Source organism: Siniperca chuatsi, linkage group LG24 (assembly GCF_020085105.1).
Source record: "Siniperca chuatsi isolate FFG_IHB_CAS linkage group LG24, ASM2008510v1, whole genome shotgun sequence".
Taxonomy (NCBI): Eukaryota; Metazoa; Chordata; class Actinopteri; order Centrarchiformes; family Sinipercidae; genus Siniperca; species Siniperca chuatsi.
Window position 1 is genome coordinate 2,270,373 of NC_058065.1, and position 26,819 is coordinate 2,297,191.

The 26,819-nt window shown below is 42.5% G+C and overlaps 1 protein-coding gene across 3 annotated transcripts in view; it reads right to left on the minus strand.

Moving 5' to 3' along the window:
* Positions 1–26,819, minus strand: part of agap1 (ArfGAP with GTPase domain, ankyrin repeat and PH domain 1) — a 193,345-nt gene that overhangs the window by 165,233 nt on the left and 1,293 nt on the right. The window lies entirely within an intron of this gene.

Here is a 26,819-nt window from a genome sequence, read left to right on the forward strand (position 1 = left end):
GGTGTGGAGTCTGTGGAGCTGGATGAAGCTTTTTTCTGCAGAAACATTTGTGGGGAAAAATCTGACGCAGTGGGAGTTTCTGCTGAAATACTGCAAATCCACAAAAGACTGACAGACACAGTGTTGCTGTTAGGGTGAGTCATAGCAAAGTCACTCAGGAGTGGGAGGAAAAGAGAGGAGAGGAGAGGAGAGGGAGGGGGAGGAGAGGAGACAAGGAGAGGAGAGAGGAGACAAGGAGAGGAGAGAGGAGACAAGGAGAGGAGAGAGGAGGAGAGAGGAGAGGAGACGAGGAGGGAGAGGAGAGGGGATGAAGACAAGGAGAGGAGAGAGGAGAGGAGAGGAGACGAGGAGGGAGAGGAGAGGGGATGAAGACAAGGAGAGGAGAAGGAGAGAAGACAAAGTGGAGGAGGAGAGGGGATGAAGACAAGGAGAGGAGAAGGAGAGAAGACAAAGTGGAGGAGGAGAGGGGATGAAGTGGAGGAGGAGAGGAGACAAGGAGAGGAGGAAGGAGAGGAGAGAAGAGAGGAGACAAGGAGAGGAGAGAGGAGAGGGGATGGAGACAAGGAGAGGAGAGGAGACAAGGAGACGAGGGAGAAGAGGGGATGGAGACAAGGAGAGGAGGGAGGAGAGGGGATGGAGACAAGGAGAGGAGAGGAGACAAGGAGACGAGGGAGAAGAGGGGATGGAGACAAGGAGAGGAGAGGAGACGAGGAGACAAGGAGAGGAGGGAGGAGAGGGGGATGGAGACAAGGAGAGGAGAGGAGACAAGGAGAGGAGAGGAGACAAGGAGAGGAGGGAGAAGAGGGGATGGAGACAAGGAGAGGAGGGAGGAGAGGAGACAAGGGGAAGAGAGGAGACGAGGAGAGAAGAGAGGAGACAAGGAGAGGAGACAAGGAGAGGAGACGAGGAGAGGAGACGAGGAGAGAAGAGAGGAGACAAGGAGAGGAGACGAGGAGAGGAGACGAGGAGAGGAGACGAGGAGAGAAGAGAGGAGACAAGGAGAGGAGACAAGGAGAGGAGAGAGGAGAGGAGACAAGGAGATGAGGGAGGAGAGGAGACAAGGAGAGGAGAGAGGAGAGGAGACGAGGAGAGAAGAGAGGAGACAAGGAGAGGAGGGAGGAGAGGAGACAAGGGGAAGAGAGGAGACGAGGAGAGAAGAGAGGAGACAAGGAGAGGAGACAAGGAGAGGAGACGAGGAGAGGAGACGAGGAGAGAAGAGAGGAGACAAGGAGAGGAGACAAGGAGAGGAGAGAGGAGAGGAGACAAGGAGATGAGGGAGGAGAGGAGACAAGGAGAGGAGAGAGGAGAGGAGACGAGGAGAGAAGAGAGGAGACAAGGAGATGAGGGAGGAGAGGAGACAAGGAGATGAGGGAGGAGAGGAGACAAGGAGATGAGGGAGGAGAGGAGACAAGGAGAGGAGAGGAGACAAGGAGAGGAGGGAGGAGAGGAGACAAGGAGAGGAGAGAGGAGAGGAGAAAAGGAGATGAGAGAGGAGAGGAGACGAGGAGAGGAGACAAGGAGATGAGGGAGGAGAGGAGACAAGGAGAGGAGGAAGGAGAGGAGACAAGGAGACGAGGGGGGAGAGGAGAGAGGAGAGAAGAGAGGAGACAAGGAGAGGAGAGAGGAGAGGGGATGGAGACAAGGAGAGGAGAGGAGACAAGGAGACGAGGGAGAAGAGGGGATGGAGACAAGGAGAGGAGGGAGGAGAGGGGATGGAGACAAGGAGAGGAGAGGAGACAAGGAGAGGAGGGAGAAGAGGGGATGGAGACAAGGAGAGGAGGGAGGAGAGGAGACAAGGGGAGGAGAGGAGACGAGGAGAGAAGAGAGGAGACAAGGAGAGGAGACGAGGAGAGGAGAGAGGAGACAAGGAGATGAGGGAGGAGAGGAGACAAGGAGAGGAGAGAGGAGAGGAGACGAGGAGAGGAGAGGAGACAAGGAGAGGAGAGAGGAGAGGAGAGAGGAGAGGAGAAAAGGAGATGAGAGAGGAGAGGAGACGAGGAGAGGAGAGAGGAGAGGAGACGAGGAGAGGAGAGGAGACAAGGAGAGGAGGGAGGAGAGGAGACAAGGAGAGGAGAGAGGAGAGGAGAGAGGAGAGGAGAAAAGGAGATGAGAGAGGAGAGGAGACGAGGAGAGGAGACAAGGAGATGAGGGAGGAGAGGAGACAAGGAGGAGGAGGAGACAAGGAGACGAGGGGGGAGAGGAGAAGAGAGGGGGGAGATAAGGAGGAGGAGGAGGAGGAGAGACTGTTCATGTAGAGAGTTTTCTCATAAGTTACAGTTTCCTTCTCACATCTTTAATGCTGACTGGTAATATTGGGACTTTGCTGCTGTGAAATTCAAACTGCCCTGCGTCTGCTTTCTAACGCAGCGCCCCGAGCGTCTTCTGGACGGCGGGGTGACGAAAACAAGAAATAATCATCGGACGGAGATGGAGTCCACGCCTCAGCCATCCGCTGGAGAAAGGTGTGTGTGTGTGTGTGTGTGTGTGTGTGGTCTAAACTGCTTACAGCATCACCAGAGCTCCTGTGCCGGGGGGGGGGCCCTGTCCGGCTGCCAAAAACCGGGGCCCTCCGATCCCGCGGGGGTCTACAAGTACAGCTGAGGCGGATTAATAATCCCTTACTTAAAATGAAGCGATTTGCGTAGCGGGCCGGTGGACACGCTGTCCAGCTTTAAACAGGCATCAGACCAAGTGATCGATTATTCAGTTCTCTGCTGATACCGGTCGCTCTCAAAGGCTCCGAGACAGGGGACAAAACGAGGATCAGGATCTGTGTCATATTTATGTTATTTATATAAAACTCTTTCCTATTTGGAGGAAAATCTGTTGCTTTATGGCACGAAACAGGAAGAAGGCCGGAGCTTCCTGGTGATGGAAACATCACTTTGAGTGTGTTTATCCTGCTGAGTCGATGGGAAAGTGGTCTGAAGTGAGATAAACAGCAGATAAGTTGTACTGTCACAATCAATTTGACAATGATGAACTAGTGTTTCAAAATGCTGCAGCTGGCTCACTCTCACCAGTCTGATTTCACACGCAACTAATTATTATTTTCATTATTGATTCATTTATCTTCTTGTTATACATCTAAAAAATAGACAGATCTGTCCATAATTTTTCGACTAAACGATAAATTATTTGGTCTGTAAAATGTCAACAAGAGTGAAACAGTCAAAGATGTTTTAGTTTACTGTGATAAAAAACTGAACCACTGAATGTTTTCCATTATAACTTCATTACAAATAATCAAATTATCAAAATTGTTGCTCCAATTCAAATTACAAGCTTTTGCTGGAGCTTTCAGCCGGATGTCAGTCTTCCTCAGCGTGAGATAACTCAGGTGTCATCAGGTGACCCAAGAAGGCCACCTCAGTCACATGATAACAGGTCATTATATGTGTGTGTGTGTGTGTGTGTGTGTGTGTACATGTACATATATTTGTCTATATCTTGTTGGGCTTCATATTATTTTATCCTTAATTTATACCGTCAAATGCGTCCTGGAAACTTACAATAACTTTCATACTCAATTAAAATAGTTATTCTGATTTTCTGCAGATCTACTCATTGATTAACAGAGTAATAATTTCATCACTAATATTCAAGAACAAATGCCATACCTGTTTCAAACAGTAAGTGCAATACATGACTAATTTAAGTCGTACATACTGGCACGCTGGCCTCAACAGCGTCCTGTGATGTGATTGTTATTGATCCATGCCGGGGCGTTTGCTTGTTGCTTGCCCTCCGACACAGGGAGGTCAGAGGTCAGCGACAGGACATCACCAGCAGGTTGTACGTTTGCCATCATGGGGTTTTAGGATGTTATCAACATTTAAATAAGACTGGAGGCTGGCAGGGAAGTCTCTCTTTGTGTTCATTCAGAAATCACAACGGTGGATTCCGGTGCTTCTTCCGGTCCGATTAAAAACATGCCGCACTGGATCCAGCTGTGCCGCTACCAAAAGCAAAATGTAGGTTTTAATCAGTCTAAACACAGTCATCCAGAGCAGGAGGTGTAGCTGACATAAAAAAACCAAGCCAGATGGTGACCCAAAACAAAGACAGGGTCTTCTGAAGCCTCTGAGGGGAGGATTGATTTTCTGTATGAAAGACAGATGGGCAGAGCGTCGCCTGTTGACCCTATAAAGTCACTTTGTGTAGCGGCTGCGCTGTCTGTCGGGTTTATGGCCCTCTGAGGCCACCGTGGCTCCTGAAGGACACTCTGACTGTCCTCAGAAACGGCATTTCAGCAGGTCTGTGTGTTTGCAGCTATCAGCTCAACATGTTAAAACTAAACACTCAAAGGGATCTGCTGTCCAAGCTTTGACGCTCGTTTGTTCTGTTTGCAGTCTCCTCTTCTAACTTCATTTTTTACTTCTAATTATTTTTCTATGGACGACAATAAAAATAAAAAGGCGGCAAACTAAGAACTGTACAGTGCAACTTGTTCTCTGTGGATGTGATAATACAGCTTTGAAGCTCAAATCCTGATACAAGACTACATTTATCTTCATAACCTTTTGTTTTAGGTAAATAAATGAAGTATTTTACAGAATATAACTAGAGCTGTAACAATTAACTGACAGAAAATTAATCAGCAACGATTTCGATAATCCGTTAATTGTTTTGAGTCATGTTTTAAAGAACAAAATTCTCGAGTATTTGCTGGTTGGTCAGTCAAAACAAGACATTTGAAGCTCTGAAACTGACTTTTTTTTTTTTTTACACTCTTTAGACATTTCATAGACTAATCAATTAAGTAAACATGATTGGCACATCAAGCGCTGATGAAAACAAAGTTACTTGCAGCCCTAAGTGTAACCATGTTTTAATTCTGTTTTCTGTGCGTCTCCAAAAATGTGATCTCCTGAACTGTATAAGCAATCTATATATTTATAACGGATAATTTAGTAACCATGGTAACACGTATGTTACTAAACGCCTCTTTTCCATCTTGTTTCCAGATGATGATCCAGCTTCAGTCTGGACTAAAAATGCTCACTTATTTCTTTGTGACGCCAGTAAACAGGTTCAGTAAAGTGCAGCATGGCCTGCTGTCAGTCACCACAGTTTGATTTCAGGAAATCAACAATAAACAAACAATAGAAGACAACAATGGATCTTTTTTTTTCATTGGTCCAGACCATATTAACCAAACTACAGGTGTCAAAGCGCCCTATAACTAGGGCGGGACACAGATACCAAGACAATATCGATATCTTACTTTGAGAAATATAAACATGTTTTTCTACAAATTTTTTTTTTTTTCACTGAACAAAAGAAGCCAAGTTCTGAAACGTTGTCTCTACACAAGCAGCCTATAAAAGTTCCTTTAATCAGTACCCGTCTGATTAAAGAGCTAAAGTTAAGAAGTCTACTAATCTGAGCGAGCATTTCAACGTCATCTTTCTGCACTTGACAGTTTTCAATACTTGGGCATGTTTTGATTGGCACAATAAAAGCAGTGGGGTTTTATACACAGCCCTAATTTATATTCTGCCTTCTGTCTCAAAAAAGTCTTAGAGACTTGAGAAAAATGTCCAACTGCTACTCGTTTATTTTAGGTTTTGAGCTGACCTGATGGGGGTGAGTGCACAAATTATAAGGAAAAAGGTGAACTGAAACTAATGCTATTTGCTTTTATTTACATATCAGTCTCAGTGTTGTAGAGGGCTGGGTATCAGTACAGATTATTAAGTTTACACTGTACTTTACTAAGGTAAAGTTCTTGTGTTTAGAGTATATTTAATACTGATGCACTGAGGAAAACAATGTTCATAGTCGTCCAAGTAAGGTACTGAAACTCAGTATCATATCAGCGCATGAAAACACTCAGCATCCCTTCACATTCTTCAGCCTTCGTGTTCAGGTTTTAAGGGACGAGGCGTTCATGGAGACAGAGACGGGGAGCTGGTCTAATTAGGCTAGCTGGTGGTGGTTGTGGAGTCAAATTAATTAGGCAATAAATAATTTATCGGTGAACAAAGCGAGGCCTTAAGGGGCTCCAGAGCATCTGCTGTAAGCCTGAAAAACACGCAGGACAAACGGAGCTCAGAAAAATCAAAAGAAGCCGGCCCGACGCTTCAGATTCAGCCTCGGCGGTCGGGTCTGCCTCCGTCCTCCGAGACCTCCGTGAGCACCATGCCTTACAAGAAGCGATCGATGGAGCAGGAAGTGACATCACCCACCCCAGGGAGTTGGGGAGAGATGGATTATCGTATCTTCCTCCTCTACTCGCTCTGATTCGCTCTCATCCTCAGTAACACAATCTCCTCTATGCTTAACGAGCGTTATTGTGTTTTCTGTGCTACCACTACTTTAATGTCCGTCCCTGCGGCCGCTGTTAGTGGTTTGTAACGCGAGTAGTCTTGTTTCACAGTCCCACTCTGCTACACGACAACAAGACATAAAAATGTGAGAGCATTGTTAAGGGGTGGGCAGGAAGCCAGTGAGCCAGAGGCCTATTTTTATACCTGCATGTGATCTGGACTCGGCTCGGCTATTGTTTTGGTCAGGTCAGTGTCTGGAGCTTCCCTTCATATTAAGGAGGCTGAGGAAAAGGGAAGAGGCCTGCTGCAGCTGGACGCCACAGCTGCTGAGACCCCGACACAGATCCAAGTCTCTGTTTCCGCATCATGGTCTTATAGAAAACTAAATCATTCTCAAGCTCCGTTATATACAATGAAAACCATGAACCAAGGCCAGCCCCAGGTCAAAAACGTAGTTTACGTATCTGCCTCTCAAAGTCTCTTATTTGTTTTAAATATAGTTGGAATTAAAGATTAATTCAAGATATCTGACAGATTATAAACATGTAGAGTTTAAGTTGAAGAATTCAGTAACAAAACGTGTTCGAATTAGGAAGTGTCAAATATGATTGTTTGCTCATTACAGATCATTAATCCAACTGATCAGTGAAACCTGGAGGCTTACAACAGAATCAATCAATAATAACAGGTGAACACTGACAAATTGCAAGAACAAACCTTTACTCAAAGGAAATTTTACACAACTTTTACTCAGTCCAGTCCATGTCACTAACTTCTAATAGCGTTGTTCCCGAATTCAGGAGAGTGGGACACAACCACACTCGATATGCAGATGATGCTTCGATTGACACGACAACAGGCAGGTGAAGGTTACAGCCATTTAGCTCATTATGACCAGGACTACTGATACGCCGACTAACACCTAGGGATTCACCAATCCGACCAACCGGAGCCACCGATCGATCGGGAATTGATTTGAGGAGATGGGCTGATGCTCTGAATCTAAAAACCTTACCGGGCAAGTGAGTAAGGGGGGTAAGGGGTTGCATTTCAACAGACGTGATACTGTAGCTGACGTTTTATCTCAGGCTCACAGATACGGACCTACAGGAGTGGCATGACAAGGTATATATGGATTTCGTCTTTGCTTAGTCTTGTGGACGGACATTTATCTAAATTTATCTCACAGTGTAGTTGATGGCTGACAGGCGATCAAGTTGAGTATCATTATATGCTGTATTTGTTTGTCTTGGTTATTAAAATATACTAAAGCTGTCAGTTATGGAAAACTAAAAACTTCAAAGAGTTAACTAAACTATGTTTGTTTAAATAATAGACTAATGAAGTCACTGAGCATTTGCCAGAATTAATTTGTTTATTTAACGTATTATGATCTTAGCAATAGTCGGTAAAATCTGTCAATCTCTATGGATCTCCTATCAAATCTTTCATCTTCTCCATCTTTTATTATTAGAAAAGTGTAATGTACAAAAAACGTCCAGGTAGCCATTTAGCTAAACAGCAAATCAAATAGTATTAGTATGTACCTTAATATATATATTACTTCTGCTTTTTGTTGATTAGACTTGTTGAAATATAAATCTAAATAGATTAAATAAGGAATTCAAAGGGATTTGGATTTGAATAGTTGTTTATCACTGTGGGAAATGAACGTGGCACTCTCCAGCTGCCCACTGACAACACTGCTTCATAATAATATTCACACGGGGGTTTATTTTCATTGATAAAAGGTCACAGCTAGATGTTAATATGGTTTCGGTCTTGTGCAGAAGTATGTACAGTAAATAAGTTTGTGGTTGTGATGTTTGTCTGTCAGGAACAGAGAAAACACTTGTGGCTATTTACCTGAAACAGAACTGAAACAGGCAGTCAGACAGCAAAACACTGTCCACAATCAACGATTACTTTCATCGAGAAACCTGTTGATTACTCAATTAATAGGGAAAAACGTGCATCACCCCATTTCTTCAAATATCTTGTTTTGTCCAACCAACAGTCCAAAACCCAAAGATGTTTGGATATCTTCGATAAATAGAGAAAACAGAAAATCCTCACATTGGAGGAGTATTTTTACATTTCATATATGGCTTAAAAGATCAACATATCACTATATAAGCACTAGACTGGGAAAAAACTGGTTTTAGCCATGATTGCACAGGACTAGAGATGTTAATTAATGGATAAGCGGTTCATCACAGTTAGGGTTAGCTGCTCGACTTCCATAGATACAAGATAACTGCACTACAGCAAGCCAGAGGCACTGTGATCACAGTATTACGATTCTGGAAATTTGGGGATTACTGGTTACTTTAATTTCTGGACTAGGAAGAACAGATCGTTGAGGCTTCCCAGAGTCTGTTTGGGGAAACTCTGGTGCTGCTTTACCTGCAGTATATTTCACAGCGTCCGCCTCCGCAAACATCATAAAAATGTATACACTTTTAAGAAATAAAACATTAAGCTTTACGGAGAATTAGCAGAAGCTCTTTAATACCATTTCACTCAGCAAAAGCCATATTTTTAATGAGATTTAATGGCGTCATCTACTGGTTAAATTGATGATTGATTGCTTAACTATTTCACCTGCAGCTTCAGTTTGTCTTTTAAACTGTGAAGCCCAGACAGCACCACAGTGGCATTATCTTTACGTTTGTTTTTCCTTTCAGTCCAGTAATCTGTGTGCACAGCCGTAAATAAAGGAAATACTGTAAATATATTATTCGAGCATGATTTTTACTACCTCTGAAGTACCCACTGAGTTAAAACAACAATTGCACTCTAAATTATGCAGATTAAATAAAAAAATACAGCAATATTATTGTGATTTATAATCAAAGAAAGAACTTCACTTTTAGTCTCGTCTTTATGGTATCACTTATGATTTCTAAAATTATGACAAATCACTGGATGTCTGCAGGTTAGTATGAGTCCACTGTGAGCTGAAATACACTCCTCTGACAACGAGTGCTCAGGAAACTTGAACAAAAGTAATAAAAGGACACAGAGGTCTAGTGAGGAAATATCTTCTTCTTCTTTGATCTTCTCTCTCACAGCTAGCGTCAGCCTGACTCGACCATTTAGCAAAAGAAGCTAGAGTTTTCAGGCCCTCGGGAGGACATTTAAGGCTTATTAGAGGATCAAAGAGCACTAACCAACCTCGTTTTGAGGACTCTTTGCGTCTGTTAGAGCTCCAGGGTCTCAGCAAATTTACACATCAAGCTTCATCGTTAAAAAATCATTTCATTCTTTTTGAAAAGACAGAAAGTTACAGCAAAATCTTTCTGATTTAGAGTGAGAGTTTTTGACATGAACGCAATGAGGAACCTCTGCGTATCGGAGTATGAAGTTAATCAGGTGAGTTCTTGGCCACATCTCTGTGGTTCATCTAATTTATTGGAGAAGTGAACAGTTCCTCTGTAAACCACAGCAGATAAAACAGCAAACTCATGCTGCCGTCTGATGAGGACGGTGACTGTGAGTTGCCTTACGTTCAGCAGAATAATTAAATCAATACTAATAATCATGGTTAGCTGTACTGATCCAACAAAAAACAGGGTCACAGCTTAAGTTCTGCTTCGGTTTTAAAGGATACTCCTCTTCCATCCCTTGCAGTGTTTCCCTCTGGTGCTTCCAGAGTCTGCGACTTTGATTTTTCAAGTTCCTGTTTGTGTTTCTGCAGCCGGCAGGAAACTAACAGCTTCATCGACACGACGGACGCCGCTCGCTTCCTGATTTTACCTAAAGGCACTGTGGCAACGTCATGATTGATTGATTCAAAGAACATAAAAGGTATAAAGTTATCTTCACATGGCTTTCTATTTGAATAGATCAAATACATCTCTGTTTGCAACCTGTAGTTTTTATTTGTGCCAAAGCATTAGACAACATAACTAAACTAGAAGAAATCTCCTTTCAAGGATCCAAGAAATCATTATTTCCATAATCAATTAATTGGTTGATTATTTTTTCAATTAATCGTCTTCCCAGAGTCCAAAATGATGTCTTTAAACCAACAGTCCACAACCCAAAGACATTCAGTTTACTGTGATATGCAAATATTCACATTTAAGAAGCTGGAACAATGCAGAGAATGGTTGCATTTGCTTGATAAAAGGCTTAAGGTATTAATCAATTAGCAAAATTGTTGTTGCTGTAATTGTCTGGTGAATGTCTCATTGATGAATCGACAAATCATCTTAACTTTAAGAGTTTTTGAACAAACACAGAGAACTTGTTATTGAGGACCTTCATGTCTCTCATGGGAATAAACAGAAAGTGTGGTTTCAAACCAGTAACAGGACTGGTGTGCAGAACTGCATGAAGCAAAGATAAATCAATAAATAATCCCAGCACTACAAACAGCTTCTTCAAACCACAGGCTGCAGTATATTGGTGAACTGGTGAGTTTCTAAACTATTTTCACTGTGCATCATTTATCCAGTGACAAACATGAAATGCTTCTGAAAACGATGTTGGCTGGTTAGTGGAGGATAACGGCTGCTCCTGCCTGTTGAATCTAACCGGGCAGATAACAGAGACATCAGGCAGCTTGACCTCAGCTGTCATCAGTCCGTCTCCTCCCGGAGGAGACAAAGTTGTCCAGCTCTACTCCTCCTCCTCCTCAGAAACCGGCCGGACAGGTAAAACCTCGGCGGACAGAGGAGTCACCTTTCCGTCAAATCAGCGGGAAAGGTGGGAAACATCAGCCGCCACTGGAAAAACACTAGTGAGAGCAGGTGAGAGGTTTAGTCACAGGGGTTTTAATGATCGTAAAAACATGTTAATTTAATTCTGCTGTGGTGTAAAGCACGGCTGTAGCACTCGAGTCCAGTCTTTTTATTATGTAATTAACCCATAAGCAGCTAACTTTCGCACACTGGCCCCTGAAACCACAAGCAGGCTTATTTACAAGGACGTGTGCTCTTATAGCGTTGTTAAAAACAACACATTTTGATCACGGATGCAGGGATGACACTGGTCTTGGACTGAGGTAAACAATAAAACAGTCAGCAGCATTTCAGTTGAAAATCCACCCTCCATGGAAACTGGGTTAAAAGCTATCCAGTGTATCACTGCCAGTGTTTACTGTTGTTGATGTGGCAGCAGACACAATGTTCTCCCAATTCATTACTTTGAAATAAAAGCGGAGTTAAGATCGATGTGTCTTTTTTTTAGTTGCTCTAAACTAATACACTTATAAAAATATTAAATCTGAATCAAATAGCATTGAATCAGCTTTAAAGTGCAGTGCATCGTACTGTTGTATCGGATTGTGCATGTATCTGTCAAATCATATGAGGTTAGATCCACGCAGCGTTTTATTATTTATACTTTCCATTTCCATTACATTTACTTGTCAGATAGAATGGGCACTGTTTTGCTGTAACTTGGTCTGGACTTGGACTCGACCCCAGTTGGACTAGAGTTGCTCAGATTTGACTTAAGAGAGAGTAAAGTGCCGATATAGCATCGCACTCCTGTAACATTGCTGGACTCGTGATGGGCAGTTTAAAGAAAGGATCAAAATCAAAACCAGAGATGCCGTCTTTTTTTATTCCACACTTTCTTCTTCCTTGTCAAAACCCGGCGCCTACATTACCCACAATGCAACCCAACCTCCAAACAGTTGACTTAGAGACTCAGGTGTGTTACGCTAGTAGCGGCTAATGTAGCCTGCAGGAGCTACAGAGGGCTGCTGAGCTCACTTCTTTCTAACTCCACACCAACAGATTTCTTTCATTTTCAAACTTGTGGTCTTGAGACGTCACTTGAGGACATTTCACTCAGCTCCCTCTGGAGACACTAAAGGCTTTATACTACTTTTAAAAACACGAGCAGTTGTACTCCCCAACACCTGGAAACACACGCTTCACCTTTAAGTGGTCTTGACCATAGCCCGGGTTTAAAGACTGAAGGGGAGTAATTCAGGGCTACGAGACAACAACAGTCTCTTAGTTGTCAATCCAACACAAGCACATTTCTAAACACTCGTAGGAGACACTGTCATCAGCAGAGACGTGTGGGTTTGTGTTAAACTGCTGTTTTTTATGCAGCTCTGCAGCAGTAACCAGAGAAAGCAGCACTGCAGAGCTAAATCTATTTATTTTTCAATAACTGGACTCTGATGAGGGTCTCAGTCCTGACGCACTCGAGCGCAGGAAGTGGAAACGCTCGAGGTCACAAACGAGCACAAGAGGCAGTTTGACACCAAAACATGACCACGCACCGGCTCTAAGACGAACAGAACGACGGGATGATGGGAGAAAACGACAGACACGGAGGGACGGAGATCGGCCAATCAGCGACGAGATGCCAAACCAAATTTAGCAGCAAAGCCTGGAGCTCTGCATTATTCAGACACAATGACCCATTAAAACTGTTTTTGAGAATGAAGAAGGAAGCAGAAGAGAAGACGGTAGAGTCTGACTGAGAGATCAGCAGGCTGATAATATCGGCTGATTCATCCCCGTCATCGACAGATCTCTTCTGTCACATATATTAAGTCTCTTTTTGATTATTCCGTCTGTCTGTATAAAACGGCAGAAAAAATTTGACATTTTGCTGATAAATGGCTTCATCGATTAATTGCATAATGTAAGACACAGAAAAGCAGCAACCCGTCACATCTGAAAAGCTGGAGCCAGTGTAGTTTCAGCATTTTAGCTTGAAAACATCTAGCAAAATATTAATGTCCTGCTGACTAATCGATTAATCGACTAATTTCAGTCACTGAAATTTAAACTGGGTGTCGAAGTTTGCCACGAATGCTTCTGACGGTATGTTTTCTACAGCGATGCATCCTTTAGCATGGTCATCACACACAGATATCTAAAGCACCTCCAGTAGTCGTAGGCAAACTGCAGCCCATGGGCCAAACTGGGCCCTCCAACAACAATATTTGGCCCCCTGAAGTTTTCCCTACATTAATGTTTCAACATGACTTTTACAATACAGATAAAATCCCAGTAAATCTGACCTCTTATCTAATGCAGCTTCCACGTGAAGAGAGGCAGGAAAGCTACGACTACTGTGCCTCATTCTGCATCAGGTTACAAGATGAACACAAATAATATAATTCACTTCATTTAAATGGGACAAGTACAGTGTACTGTGAATTTAAGGTTTTAATTCCATGGCTTCAGCCTGTTTTACCACAGCAATCTGTGTTAACAACAGTACTTTCACTCATCCGTAAATAAAGCAGGCCGCTGTTTATCGTGTGTTGATAACCTACCAATTACATCTCCAGTGTAGTGGTGCAACACAGAACAAATATCTGAGTCACTTTTCACCAAATGAGCAGTAACATAAGCTGCTGTAATGGAAAACTTGCTGACATCTCGATCAAACATCAGAAAGGTAGAGAATGGTTTAGTTTAAATGAAGCCGACGTCGCGATAAAAGTGGAAGGAGCACGTGGAACTGAAACGTTTCCTCCAAAGCAGACAAACGTAATTAACAAAAATGACGTTTATAAATATGCCAGGCTGTGCATGCGTTGTTTATACGTGTTGCTCCTGGCCTGTGGATCAAACTAGTCTGGACACCGAACCTGTCTGGACCCAAAGATCTCAATCTGTTTGTGCAACCACCTTCTTCTAACCGACACATATCACATCTGTGATATTAACAGTAGAGACGGAGCAGCTCGGTGCTGAATGAAAACTGGAATATTGTCAGAGAGACATTAAAAACAGCTTTTATGCTCCGTAGAAGCAAAAGGTGGAACTAATGTGCCAGTGAACGCAGCTCGGGCTCTTTTGTGAATCTGTCTGCTCTGCCAGCTGTAATCATGTCGACACACTGCAGCGAATGTGGACGGCTAATTGTGTTTTGTACAAAATGAGGGTTTTAAAGTAATTTGTGCCAAAATAATTGCAGCTTTAAACCAATTTCAACCTGTGAGCACGATGTTTTGTGTCACCAGATGCTTGAAATACGTGATCAATAGTCAGATGTTCCACTTTTCACACATGTGCAGCTCTGCTGACGCATTTTTCTGTGATGTTTTCTGAGTCTGAACAGTGAGGCTGTGATTAAAGGAAGGAAAGGTCAAGGCTCTGAACTGATGAAAGGACTTCGTCATGAGAGTGTGTCTCTGTTTGAGCTCTGTCATATTTCTGTAGCACTGTGTGTGTGTGTGTGTGTGTGTGTGTGTGTGTGTTTCATATTTCTTTATCTGGGGTTTATAGAGCTCGACTGAAACTGCATTTCTGAAACCGATACGGATATTTGAGAGTTTAACGTTTTTGGAAATTCACTTATTCACTTTCTTTCTGAGAGTTAGATGAGAAGATCATGTTAATCTCATGTCTGTGTGTCAACTACAGAGCTGGAGTCAGGACGTGGTTAGCCTAGCTTAGCATAAAGACTGGAAGCGGGGGGAAACAGCTAGCCTGGCTCAGAAATACACTTACAAACACCTCTAAAGCTCACCAACTAACACTTGGTATTTTGTTTGTTTAACTCGCACGTGAGCAGAAAGAGTCCCTAAAGAGATACGCTCTGAACAATCAACTTTATTCTTCCGTTTGTATTCAAGCTGAAGCAATTATGTGCAGAGTTTATTAGTCGATCTACAGAAAATCAATTGGCAACAATTTCGATAATTCAGTAATCATTTCAGTCAACATCCTCTGATTCCAGATTCTCCAATGTGAGGATTTGCTGCTTTTCTCTGTTTCGGACTGAGTCGGACAAAACAGCACATTTTTCAGTTTATAGACCAAAGGATTAATTCAAAAATTTGATTTAAAAAACCCCAAAACAGATTAATGGCTTGTTGCAACTTTAACTGAGAGTCACGTGTGTCGAGCTACAACTATTGGTCGATTAATCAATTAGTCAGTCGTCAGAAAAATAATCAACAACTACTTTGATAATCAATTAATTGTTTAAGTCAGTCTTCAAGCACAAATGCCAAAACAACTGCTGATTTCATATTATTGTTTTATATTAATGTAAACTGAATATTTCTGACTATTGGTCAGACAAAACTAAATATCTGAAGAAGTGACCTTGGACTTCGAGAAACTAGAAAGAATATTTTTCAATATTTTCTGACATTTTATAGAAATAATAATAATGTGTTAATAATTGAGAAAATAATTTAAGTTACATATACATCGGTAAATGTTGTATAATAAGAGTCCTCGTACCCGTGAGGCTGTTTTTAACTGTGATTATGGGACTTAAAGTGCTGTTGACGGCGCTCGGCTCCATCATGCGCCTGCTGCATCACCGTCTTGCCAGCATTCATAAAGAATAAACATCTTTTGGCTTCTACTTCCTCAGAGAACCACCTCGAACAAAAACAGACTTTACGGGCCGACGAAGGTCAGAAACAGATAAACATCAGAGGACAAACGTATCGCTGATGTCAAACTCTCCTGCATTCAAGTGCAGCCATGTGTTTGGCTAACACACACACACACACACACACACACACACACACACACAGAGGGATGGCTGATAAATACATTTCCCTAATGGGACCCTGAAGGTAGGCAGGAGGGGGTGGAGGTTTTTACCCAGAGATCCCTGCATCATCTGCATGCTCGGCAGACGGGCGATGGGGTCACCGTGGCAGCAGGGGTATTTTTAGCGCCACCGCTCACAGGTGACCCTTCCTCGGCTGAGTCCAATTACAGCAAGCGAGGAGAGACGCCTCGCCGCGAGGGCGGGGTGAGCTGGATGCTTAAAGAGACGGAGATTTAACACAGACTGATGAAGTGAGGATGCTGTCAACTTCTTTGCCTGATCGATTAGTTGAGAACACTGAAGAAATGTTTCTGTCCCTCTGCACTTACACTTCTATACTGAATGGCCAAAAGTATGTGTATTTGCGAGAGCCACGAGATGTCCTCATTAAATAAGTGTGTCCCAGTTAGCTCTGATTAACTTCCACATGCTAACCGGGCACTTTAGCACTGGTGCAGTTACTGGAAGTAGGCACTAGACTACTTAAAATACCGCATGTGTGGGAATCGGGACGGACCAGTGGTCTCAGGCTCAAAATCTGTAAACCAGATTTTAAGATAGGCTCAACAGTTAGATACAGTTAGCTTTCGGTTTTAGCTTGTTTAAACAATTCACTTTAGCAACACGACAAGCTCTGCCAGTCCCTGAGGAGGAAAGACAAGACACACTGTAGTACCGAAACACACGAATGTCAATAACCAGCCCTCACAGCAAGTGTACTTCTGAGCTTAAATTCTCTTCACCAAATAGAAAACAATGATATTTTTACACAATAGTGTGCTTACACTGTCACATATGGGTGCAATGTTCAGCACAAAGTCCACATACTTTTGGCCATATAGTGTAAATGCACACATGCAGAAAGATCTCCTGAAATCTGGCAGCTGTGATTATCTAGTAATAACTACCACTTTATTCTTCATAAGACCATAAAAACAACTAATCTGATTTTTTTAGTCGACCTACTGATTGATTAGACGTATTGATGACTTTTGCTTTATTGTTACTGGGAGCCGAGAAGACAGTAGCATATCCAGCTGGCTGTTAACACAAGATGAACAAATGCACGTCACAAAAGAAAACAAAGATTAAATTATCTTGATTTTTATAAGCCAATTACTCCGCTACATCAGGTGTTTCATTTATAGTTTAATCCTGTTTTCCGCGGCAACGGCTCTAAACCAGATCTGTGCAGTTACAGGAAGGCTTCAAACTGGATTCAAACCCACCCAACACACCATCAGACGTACCGAGCAGCTCATTTGACTACGTATTTAGGTTTCTGATGTATATAAATCCCTCTCCAACAGCAGTATGATGACAGTGAATCCCTAAATGGTGAGGCTCCAACTCCAACACACCTCTGACATTTCTCCTGCATCAATATTCCCCCGGCTGCTTCCTCCGCAGACCGATCGATGAGCTGGTCGAGCCGACCGCATCCTCTGGGTTTAATGACCATCGGGACCCGCTCGGGGACAGTCATTATCTCGTTAATCTCAATCTGTGGACAAATGCAGCGCGTGCAGAAGGACTCTGATGTGATGCACTGATGCAGAAACATCTCAGGACGGCCGGATGAGACAGGATGTGTAGGACAAATGCAGACACTTGTTTTTGTTTCAGGATTTGGAAAGTCTCGTTTCTCTGATGAGCCGGTCCTCCATTAGTTGCCGATCCAACATCAGAATCAGAAATACTTTATTGATCCCCGAGGGGAAACTCTTTCGTTACAGCAGCTCACTGTCACGTCAGTGCACACAGGAAGAGAAGGAATAAGCTAATCAAAATATAATACACTACAATACAGGTAAGATGAAGTGTAAAGTGGATATAAAGTATAAAAGCTAAAATAAGTGTACAAAGTATAAGTACAAAAGTGGATTTACAGGTTGATAAGTATGTACGGTATAATAATAACACAATGTAATAATATAAGTAATAAGTAATAGTGAGTAATGAGTGCTGTCAAGTTAAGTGTAGCTTATTAAGATGATTATGAGACGGTGGATATTGCACAGCAGTAATAGAAGTATGAATAAATATCAATAAATAGGGAAACAGAGAATATTGAACAATTATTTCAAGTATTGCAGTGATGTTAATGATCAATGTCCAGTTTAATGACTTAGGGTCATACAGACTGACACTTAGAGGGAGGAGTTTGACGGCCACAGGCAGGAATGACTTCCTGTGGCGCTCTGTGGTGCATTGTGGGGGGATGAGTCTTTTGCTGAAGATGCTACTTCTGGAACCTTTGACGACCAAAATAAATGTGTGATGGTTTACCAACAATAATTTCCCCATATTTTTCAAAACTTTTCCACAAAAAAGGCCATGAAACTGTGGAGTTCATCCACGTTTTTCACACCTGAAAACAGTGTTTCGGTCAGTTCAGTTTCTCCCGGCGAGCCGGCTGGAGGTCTCTAATCTGAGTTTAACTGGTGTCAGCGCCAATCCATATAACCTACTGGAGGCCAATTAAAGGACGCAGGAAAAGTTGTGATCTGCAGCTAATCCCAGAGATCCCAGTTAACCTCGTCTCACTGGTGGATTTCACATCAGCCGGTAACAACACTCAGCGACCTCTGACCTCGTCTGACAGTGTTTCCCATTCATTACCTAGACTGTGGCGGCCTACCACACTCTACTTTGTCCCGCCACAGTTTCATAATGAACTGAGAAGATTTTTACACTTCTCACATTAACATAAAAGATCTCTAACGTTGTGTTTTGCGCTGTTGCTTTAGCAAAGCATCTCACTCCCAGTAAGTCCGCCCTTCCCCTGCTGTACTCGAGTTGACGAAAACTCGAGTAAAAAGTAGAAAAGCGATATTTCCAGCTGTTTTGTCCGCAGTTGTTTCTTGTTACAACCACAGCGCGCTTGTTAAGCTAACAGCGAACTGTTTACTAACAAGCTAAAACGAAAACTGTTTGTTTATCTTAATTTGCCACGAATCTTAAAAGTTGGCAAATTCTTGCAAACTTACTGCTGGCTGAGACAAACCAGCCTCTCCTCTCTCTATTAGCGTGATCGCAGCAGCAGCAGAGGGAGGAGGACAGAGGACAGGAGGAAGAACTAATACTGACTGTGTTCTTCATATTTTGATGTCAGGAATATTAGTAATTTGACTGACATACCCCCTCCCCACACACACATAGCTGGTTAGTGGCTTCACCCTGACTTTGGGATCCCTTCACTATATGGCACTATATGGCTTTTTATGGCACATAAAATGCGATCACTCAGAAAAATGTGAAGGATTACTTCAGGACTCCCTGCTTACTTATCAGTTTCACTTTTTTTCTTGCTAATGTCTGAGTGTAAAAACCACAACCTGTGTGTGTTTTTTTAATATTGTAATGATAATAGTCTAAAACGATGTAAAATGCATAGTTTTTAGTCAAATAACATCAAATTTTCATGGAGGAAGACCCCAAGACCACACAACCCCCCACCGTAACCCTAAGCCCTCCAGAAACCAGCCAAGACCCTGAATGTGTTTGTGATTAAATTGTTTACTAGAGCACAAAGTTGTTCATAGATCTAGCCTCTTAATTTTGCTCTCAAAGTGCACCAGATTGATGCATTTAACTTGAAAATGTACAAAATTTTCTTCCCACCCCTAGAGGGTCCGAGGTCCACCCACCACAGTCTCACTAAATCCTGTGGGAAACACTGGGATCCAGCTCCAAATGCTGCTTTGTTACTGACCCTGACCTGAAGGAAAGAAGACATCATTCCCTACCTACTGGGATGAAAAACTAGAAAATGCGTTACTTTATTTTAGTGTAAATGCTCAATGGGCAGCTTGCAGGTGAAAATATGTACAAAATGACCTGTTCAACACCCTTGAAAAGCTACTAAATGATGTAGCATATTTTGTCCACAAACCAGTGACTATTTATAATTAAACTGTAATAAAAGGTGTCGTGATTTCAGCAGCTGGCTAGATTTTTTTTTACACCAGACACGTAAAATGGTACTTATTTCTGGGAATTAACAACTCTTCTCATGGTCCACTTGCTGATAAAACTATACAGGTAAAAAGAAATCATGTTGTTTTAATAAAAATCCATCATTAGACATGTTTCAGTCTTTTCTCCTGTGTAGAATCAGGTGTTGTATAAAACATTCAATAAACGGCAGAGAAAATGTGTAGTTTTAAGCTAAAAGGTGTGCACTCATACTCGCCTACTGTCAACACTTAGGATATATTATGTTTAGAGTTAAGACGATTAGTCGATTAAATCCACACAGAAAATTTATCTGCAATAATTTTAATAACTGATCAAGCATTTTAAGTCACATTTTAAGAAAGAGATGCTAAAAATCATCTGGTTCCAGCTTCTCAGGTGTGAGTTTTTGCTGGTTTTCTTAGTCATCTAAGATTATCTTTGGGTTTGGGACAAAATAAGCAATTTGTCAAGTTGAGCTTCAGGAAATTGTGACCGGCATTTTTTACTGTTATCTGACATTTAAACGAGCAAAATGGTTCATCGCATAACCAAAAAACTACTGGTCAGATTAACGGATAATGGAAGCATAATCAGGGCTGCAAATAATGATGATATTCATTGAGATCCAGGCAGACGTGTTCACTCAGACAGCCAATCATGAAGCTGTTTGATACGGAGATCAACAACAGCAACAGAGCTCGACAAACGAACGACTCAAAGTCAGCAAAATGCAGACGTGATGACTGACATTTCCTTATTTATCCACCAAAAACCCTTTGCCAGCATGCAACACTTGTCTGGTGTTAATTTATAACAGCAGCTATTACCTACCAGAGCCTGAATCAGCATCTGGCTGCTGGTAGTTTGACAGTGGAGAAACTGTGGAGTCACGATTTCATCTAACAGCGCAGACGTTTAAGCCGTGGTTGGCAGGGGAAGGAAGCTCAGACACTGAGGAAGAGGAGGCTCGCCACCTCAGGTTTGACTACGTTTGATCCTCGCAGACGAAGCGACAGCTCACAGCCGGACGCTGAGGCGTAAAGAGGAACAATGCGCGATTACAGCTGATGTGGTAATCCTGATGAGACTTGTGAATTTCATGCACTGTTGGCTTCTTATCAAAACATTTTCAGCTACAATGCAAATACTTCAGATCCCATACTAAGCTTCGAATGTGGGTCAAATTGTTAAAAGAAATGTTTCATAATTGTCCAAACTAAATCTGTAAAACATCCTTATCAGACACAATTAAGCATGCAGGCCTGATGCAAAGGCACATTATCAGTTTCTGCCTCCCTGCCTCCACTGAGCGCGCTCACTGTACTTCAGCCTGATGATGACTCACCTCGTACATTAGGCCTAATGAAAGACGGCCTGCATGAAAACAAATGAATGTGGGTTAAAAAACAAAACAAAGTACACAAATACACAACCATTTTACAGAGAGCACATAATGTCTGCCCTAATCTGGTGCAGTCAGCACGGGTGGGGTGGGGGTGGGGGTGAGGATGGGGAGGTTTATGGACAAAAGGTGCAGAGATCTCAGCATAATTTCTCAAGACAGACGGCGTGCTGGCAGCGCTGCGGCGGGCAGCGGCCGCTGTTATGTAACGGCTAAAACCCTCGTTTAAAAGCATCCCTGTGACTTCTTATTACTGTTACTGCCCAACGTCAATCAGCCGCAGCGTTACATAATCGCTCTCCGACAGGCGATCTGCCTCTGGCTTCCATCTGGCACCATAACATTGTTCTGATATTGCCTGCGCACTGAGGGAAAGTGAGCTGCAATCAACAAACAAGTGGATACAAACAACACTGATACCTCTGACGTGACTCACTGTGTGTCCACACACACTCTCTTCTCTCGCATGTGCGATCCTAAAAACCCTCGGCGGACTTTCACCATCATTTACAAGTCGGCACACAATCCGTGCTCATGTCCGCCCCACATGTTTGGTTTTATCAAAGCTAAACAAAATGCACTTGTAGTTGCAGCCCCTTCAAAGGGAGTCTAAAGCTCACAGAAACACAAATGTGCATGTTACAAAAACTGCTTTAAAACATGAGCCAAAGCATCGGCGGACCGCAGACGACACCGTTATGTAGGAGGACGTAACGGGTAAGCTGGTGTGGCAGGGTCACTTCAGCGGAGATCTGCCGTCTCTTGAATACATAGATTTAGGAGACGTCATTTAAAGGTGGTCGGGCATCGATCCAAACACACAGGTACGCTGGAAACAGAGCAGAAGTCAAATATGGAGGAACCTTTTATCTGACAGGCGGCCTTGTAGACTCGTGCTGAAATGATAAATCAATAAACCAACAGAAGCATTATCCGTTTTATAATCATTGAAAATTTAATATATTTGAGTTTTGGACTGTTGGTTGGATAAACAAGACACCTGAATTACATTTTACAATCATCTGACATTTTACACTCTTCATCCGTTAGTGTACGATATCCGCGCTGGTTCATGCAACTGTGCTGCCATTTTGGCCAAAGAGGCTTAGATCTCAAGAGCGGGTTAACGACAGGTTTAATGACGTAAAAAAAAAATATATAAGCAATTAAACGATTTGACAGGAAGAGACGAAGGAAGAAAAGGAGACGAGCGGCAGGTGACTCGTTGATTTATCTGACAAAGACTAATTCTACCAACATGTAAACCCTGGCAGCACTACAGGTGGTGGCAGGGGGAACCGAACCTCAGACCCTGCCGGTCTCGGTGCCTCGCTTTATCCCGTGTCGTCCCTAAATAAGAATAAGGAATTGCGTCAGACTCAAACGGTTGAAACATGAGAATGAGCATTATGTGAATACAGTCCTGACAAATGAGAGAGGATCCACAGAGCCTGGAGGGTGAACAAACACACAGTGCTGAGGCTAACTAGGTCACATGGTGCGTTCACTGACTGCAGGCTGGACCGCCGACAAAAGCAGCACGACACAAAGGCTGAAGTGGAGAAGAAACGTCCGTGTTACTGGAGAGAAGCTCTGATAAACGGCTGGAAAGATTAGAGCGGGCCCGCTGTACTCTACTCCACCTGTTCTGCTGTCATCTACTTCCTCTCTGACAGCAACAGTCAAACTCCAGCATATAGCATTTCACCTGCTATGGTTTGGATCTTGGATTTGATGCCACTACTGTTGAAGGATTATCTGAACCTGCAGGGTTTTGTTAAAGCATTTAGAAAGCCTAAACGTTAAAGACACACTGATATGAGTATTGATCAGTTGCCAACTTAAGTGGGTTGCACAAAATTCTTTTGATTCTTTTCTTAAACGTGTAAATGTAACATGTGAAAGCTTTCATGGCGGGCTTTCTGGTGTTTTTACACAGCTACAAACTGGGAGGAACCTCCTGGTTGATACTTGATGCCTGATATTTGTTATAATATTATTCTTTGGCTGAAAACAGACAGATCAGAGAGATGAGTGACGGCATTAAAAAGAGAATTATCAGACAAACATCTTGATCTAAGTCCAAACATCCGCAGCAACTTCCTGCTGACACACACAGGCTCTGGTTCTTCTAGTTTCTGATGTGCTTTCTTTCTTGCTGGTGTTAATTACCTGTGTTTTACTGCCTTTAAAGGCCAGCCTGAGTCTGTAAAACCCTCTGAGGAAAAACCTGTTTGTTAAAACTTGAGCGCGTTTCCTGCTGTGTGGAAAATGAAGTGAGCGATGTTCGCAGTAAAGCTGGACTGGTTTCTGCTCCGAGGCCAGACGCAGAAAATGGGTCAGTGTCACCTGGCTGGCAGGACATCCATCCATCCTCACACACACCTCACATGCAAATGAGCCCCGCGCCGCCGGAGAATATGTGGCGAGGTGTGAGTCACGACGCGGTAACTAGGCCGAGTCTCGCGGCCTCACCTGCTTAATGAGCATCAGAAATGGGCTGGTAAGAGCAGCAGGAGTTCGTCTCGGAGGGATCGACAACTTACTTTCATAACAACAACAACAACAACAACAACACAAACACACGGGGAGGAAGGTGGCCTCCCCAGCTGACAGCTTGCTTAACACGACGTGAATCTGAGCGACACGTCCAGATGTGCGCTGAGGGGCAAAGAAAGAGGATGACAGCACGACTGCTGCTGCTGTTTTGGGTGATTTCCAAAACAAAAGCAGGCTGAATGAGTCACCGTGTGCCAGTGAATTCAGTGGAAATGGAAATGAGCAAAGTAGCAGCGAGTCACTGCACTACTGTGTTGCGTAGTTCAGACAGCTGGGCAGCACTACGACACCTCAACTGGTCCCAACGCAGACTTTGATTCTATTTAAAGATTGTACTTGTGTGTGCAAACCCATTATTACTCCTCAAATATAATGAATTCTTCTACAAAATCTCCAAATTTTGCAGATATGTCTCAAATCTTGATTTAATACATTTAAAGTCTATTATTAGCAGCACCGCTGACATTTTCTAGGCGGTAAGGTCAAACCCCCCAGAAAATCCTTTAAAAGGTGTGTATGAACAGAATCAAGTTTTGCAGAGTTGAAGGTGTGTTTTTAAGTCAGATTTTGTCACATTGTTGGCCTCGTCTGGCTCGATATTCTCTTCTTTTGGTGAAGATCAAACCAGCCGAACATCACGGAGCTCCGGCTGACGGGACACATACAGATGTTCTGTACGGGAACATACAGATGTTCCTAAACAGAGTCAACGGACACACAAACAGAGTCAAGTATGACACAATCGCAGACTTCACAGGATCTGGATCAGGCTTTTCTGCGAGCCTCTCTTCTTCTTCATCACCATCATCATCATCACCATGGGGCCCAAAGGAATGAGCAGAAATTGAACTCATTCTGACAATGCTCCACTTCTCAGCATCACATAAAAAAAAGGGGCCTGAAACCTCGCAGTGAAACCAGGTTACCTTTACATTTCCACTGTTTTAATGTGACAATCATGTGAGAACGCACGGCCAATCAGAATTTTTAGCTTTAAAACAGTTTCTCAACTGAATTTCTGGTCAATTATACTACGTAAAATTATATATACTGAAAACATGACACCCTCAGTGATGTTGACAGGTTTTGTAGTAGAGTCCCCGGGTGCCACAGGTGGTCATTGGAGTGGGCCCCCAATAAAATTTGTGTTTTTTGACAAATTGTAGTGTTAAACTCGTGTTTGATGTTATGTGGTTATAATTATGGTTATTCATGTATGTTGAAAACGTATCTGAAAATGAAACAAATAAAACCCCAAATCTGTAAATACACTGCAGCTGACAGGAAGAGGGGGGTCATATTATACGGAGAAATATTAGCTTTTTCTGGGTGAATAAATGTTAAAAACGGAAGCTAAAGGGGAACGAGAAGGTTTCATAAGGAGTCATGACGCCAAGAACATCATGTTTAATTAAAAACAGGCACACCAAGAGCAAACATTCACTGCACACTGCCGTTAGAAACTGAGTACAATTAGCCTGATCAGCCACCGTCAGTAATCAATACAAACACACATTATTAGACTGTAAACCGTTAATCAAACCAATAACTAACCGCAGACAACCTCATCACACTTTAGCAGTCGTTGCTGTAGTGGTGACAAAACATTAAAACTTGTAGGCTACATACAGCATCAGCAGTTTGAATTAAACTGAAGCTCCCTGGGAAAATATTACGCCAAACTCCCTTTAAGAAATGTGACATTTTAACAATTCCTTACGTGTCCGCAAAAACACGTAACTCTAGAAACACAAGATAAAAGGCGTTATATGTCGACAGTCTTCTTGTCAATTTGGCATCAATATAATCCATAAAGATAAACTGCATTTTCCATACTTTCCTTACTTCACACTTTGGATTTTGTAGCCTCAACTCGCTACCAGCCTCTGTTGTTTAGCTGAGAGGCCAATGTTTCAAAAGAGAAACATTTCTCACTAAATTACGTGCTGGTTGGTGGATCAGATGCACGCCGAATTAAACACTCATGTCTCATAACACTGTTAATTCACCGTCTACCCTGTGTGTGGTGTGTGTGTGTGTGTGTGAGGTATTTGAGGAGTTTTATCAGTCATTACCAAAGTAACTACCCGGTTTGCTTGTCACCATTTAGGATATCCGCTAACAGACCTCAGTTTTTTGTCAATAAATCAATGCTGAGTGGTAGATTGTTTTACAAATCTTTGTACAAATTCAGGCTCAAACAGCTTCGGCACATCTTTATTAGGTACATTATTGTTTTTAAACTGCAAAAGAGGATGTTTGTCTAATTCTGCTGCTTTTTTATGACAGTCGGTGCTATTCAGTGACACAAAGGAAAAGGATGTCAAAAAACAAACAATACTGTTTTTTTTTTTTTACAAAGCTGACATCTGCCAAAATAACAAAACATGGCAATACGCCTGTCCAAAAAAAAAATCACTGCCAACACATGTAAAAGCATGTCCAATAAATAAATAAACCACACTGATAGTGACCCGAACTTCAAGCTAACACATTACCTGTCTTTCTCAAATACTACTCCCTAATCTGGGATTTTATTTGCTTTTGAAAGCAGTGAACTGTCACGGTAACGAAAGAAGATGCTCTCTGTGTATTACAAGTAAATCACAAGACTCCTCCGAATACTCCTGTTCAGTGCTACTGCCTGCGTTCAGTATGCAAAACCACTGAGTGGAAACCTGAAATTAGTTTCACATCTCAAGGGATCAGACCAACCTGACAGAGATCAAGGTTATTAAGAGGTTTCTCTTAATCCTGGTACAACAAATATACAATATATCAATCAGCAACACACCTGTAAACCCACAATGCACAACCCCAGTGTCATAATGGATTTTAACTCACAATTGCGTTAAAATAAAAAGGAAGGAAAATAGGAAGCGTTGCTGCTCACGGACCTTCAACCCTGGCAGTGTTGGTGCTTTGCCTCCACTTTAACTTAAGTTTCATCAACACTGATTTCACACTTTATTTAAAGTGCGTTTAACCAATTTCATCCACCAGAAGGAAGAAAGCAACTGCTGACATTCCTCACCAGAGAAACCACAACACTTAAGGGGGAATTTTCCACATTTAACAGAACATTTAAGGCCTTGGATTCATGGATTCAAGGGATTTCAATTACA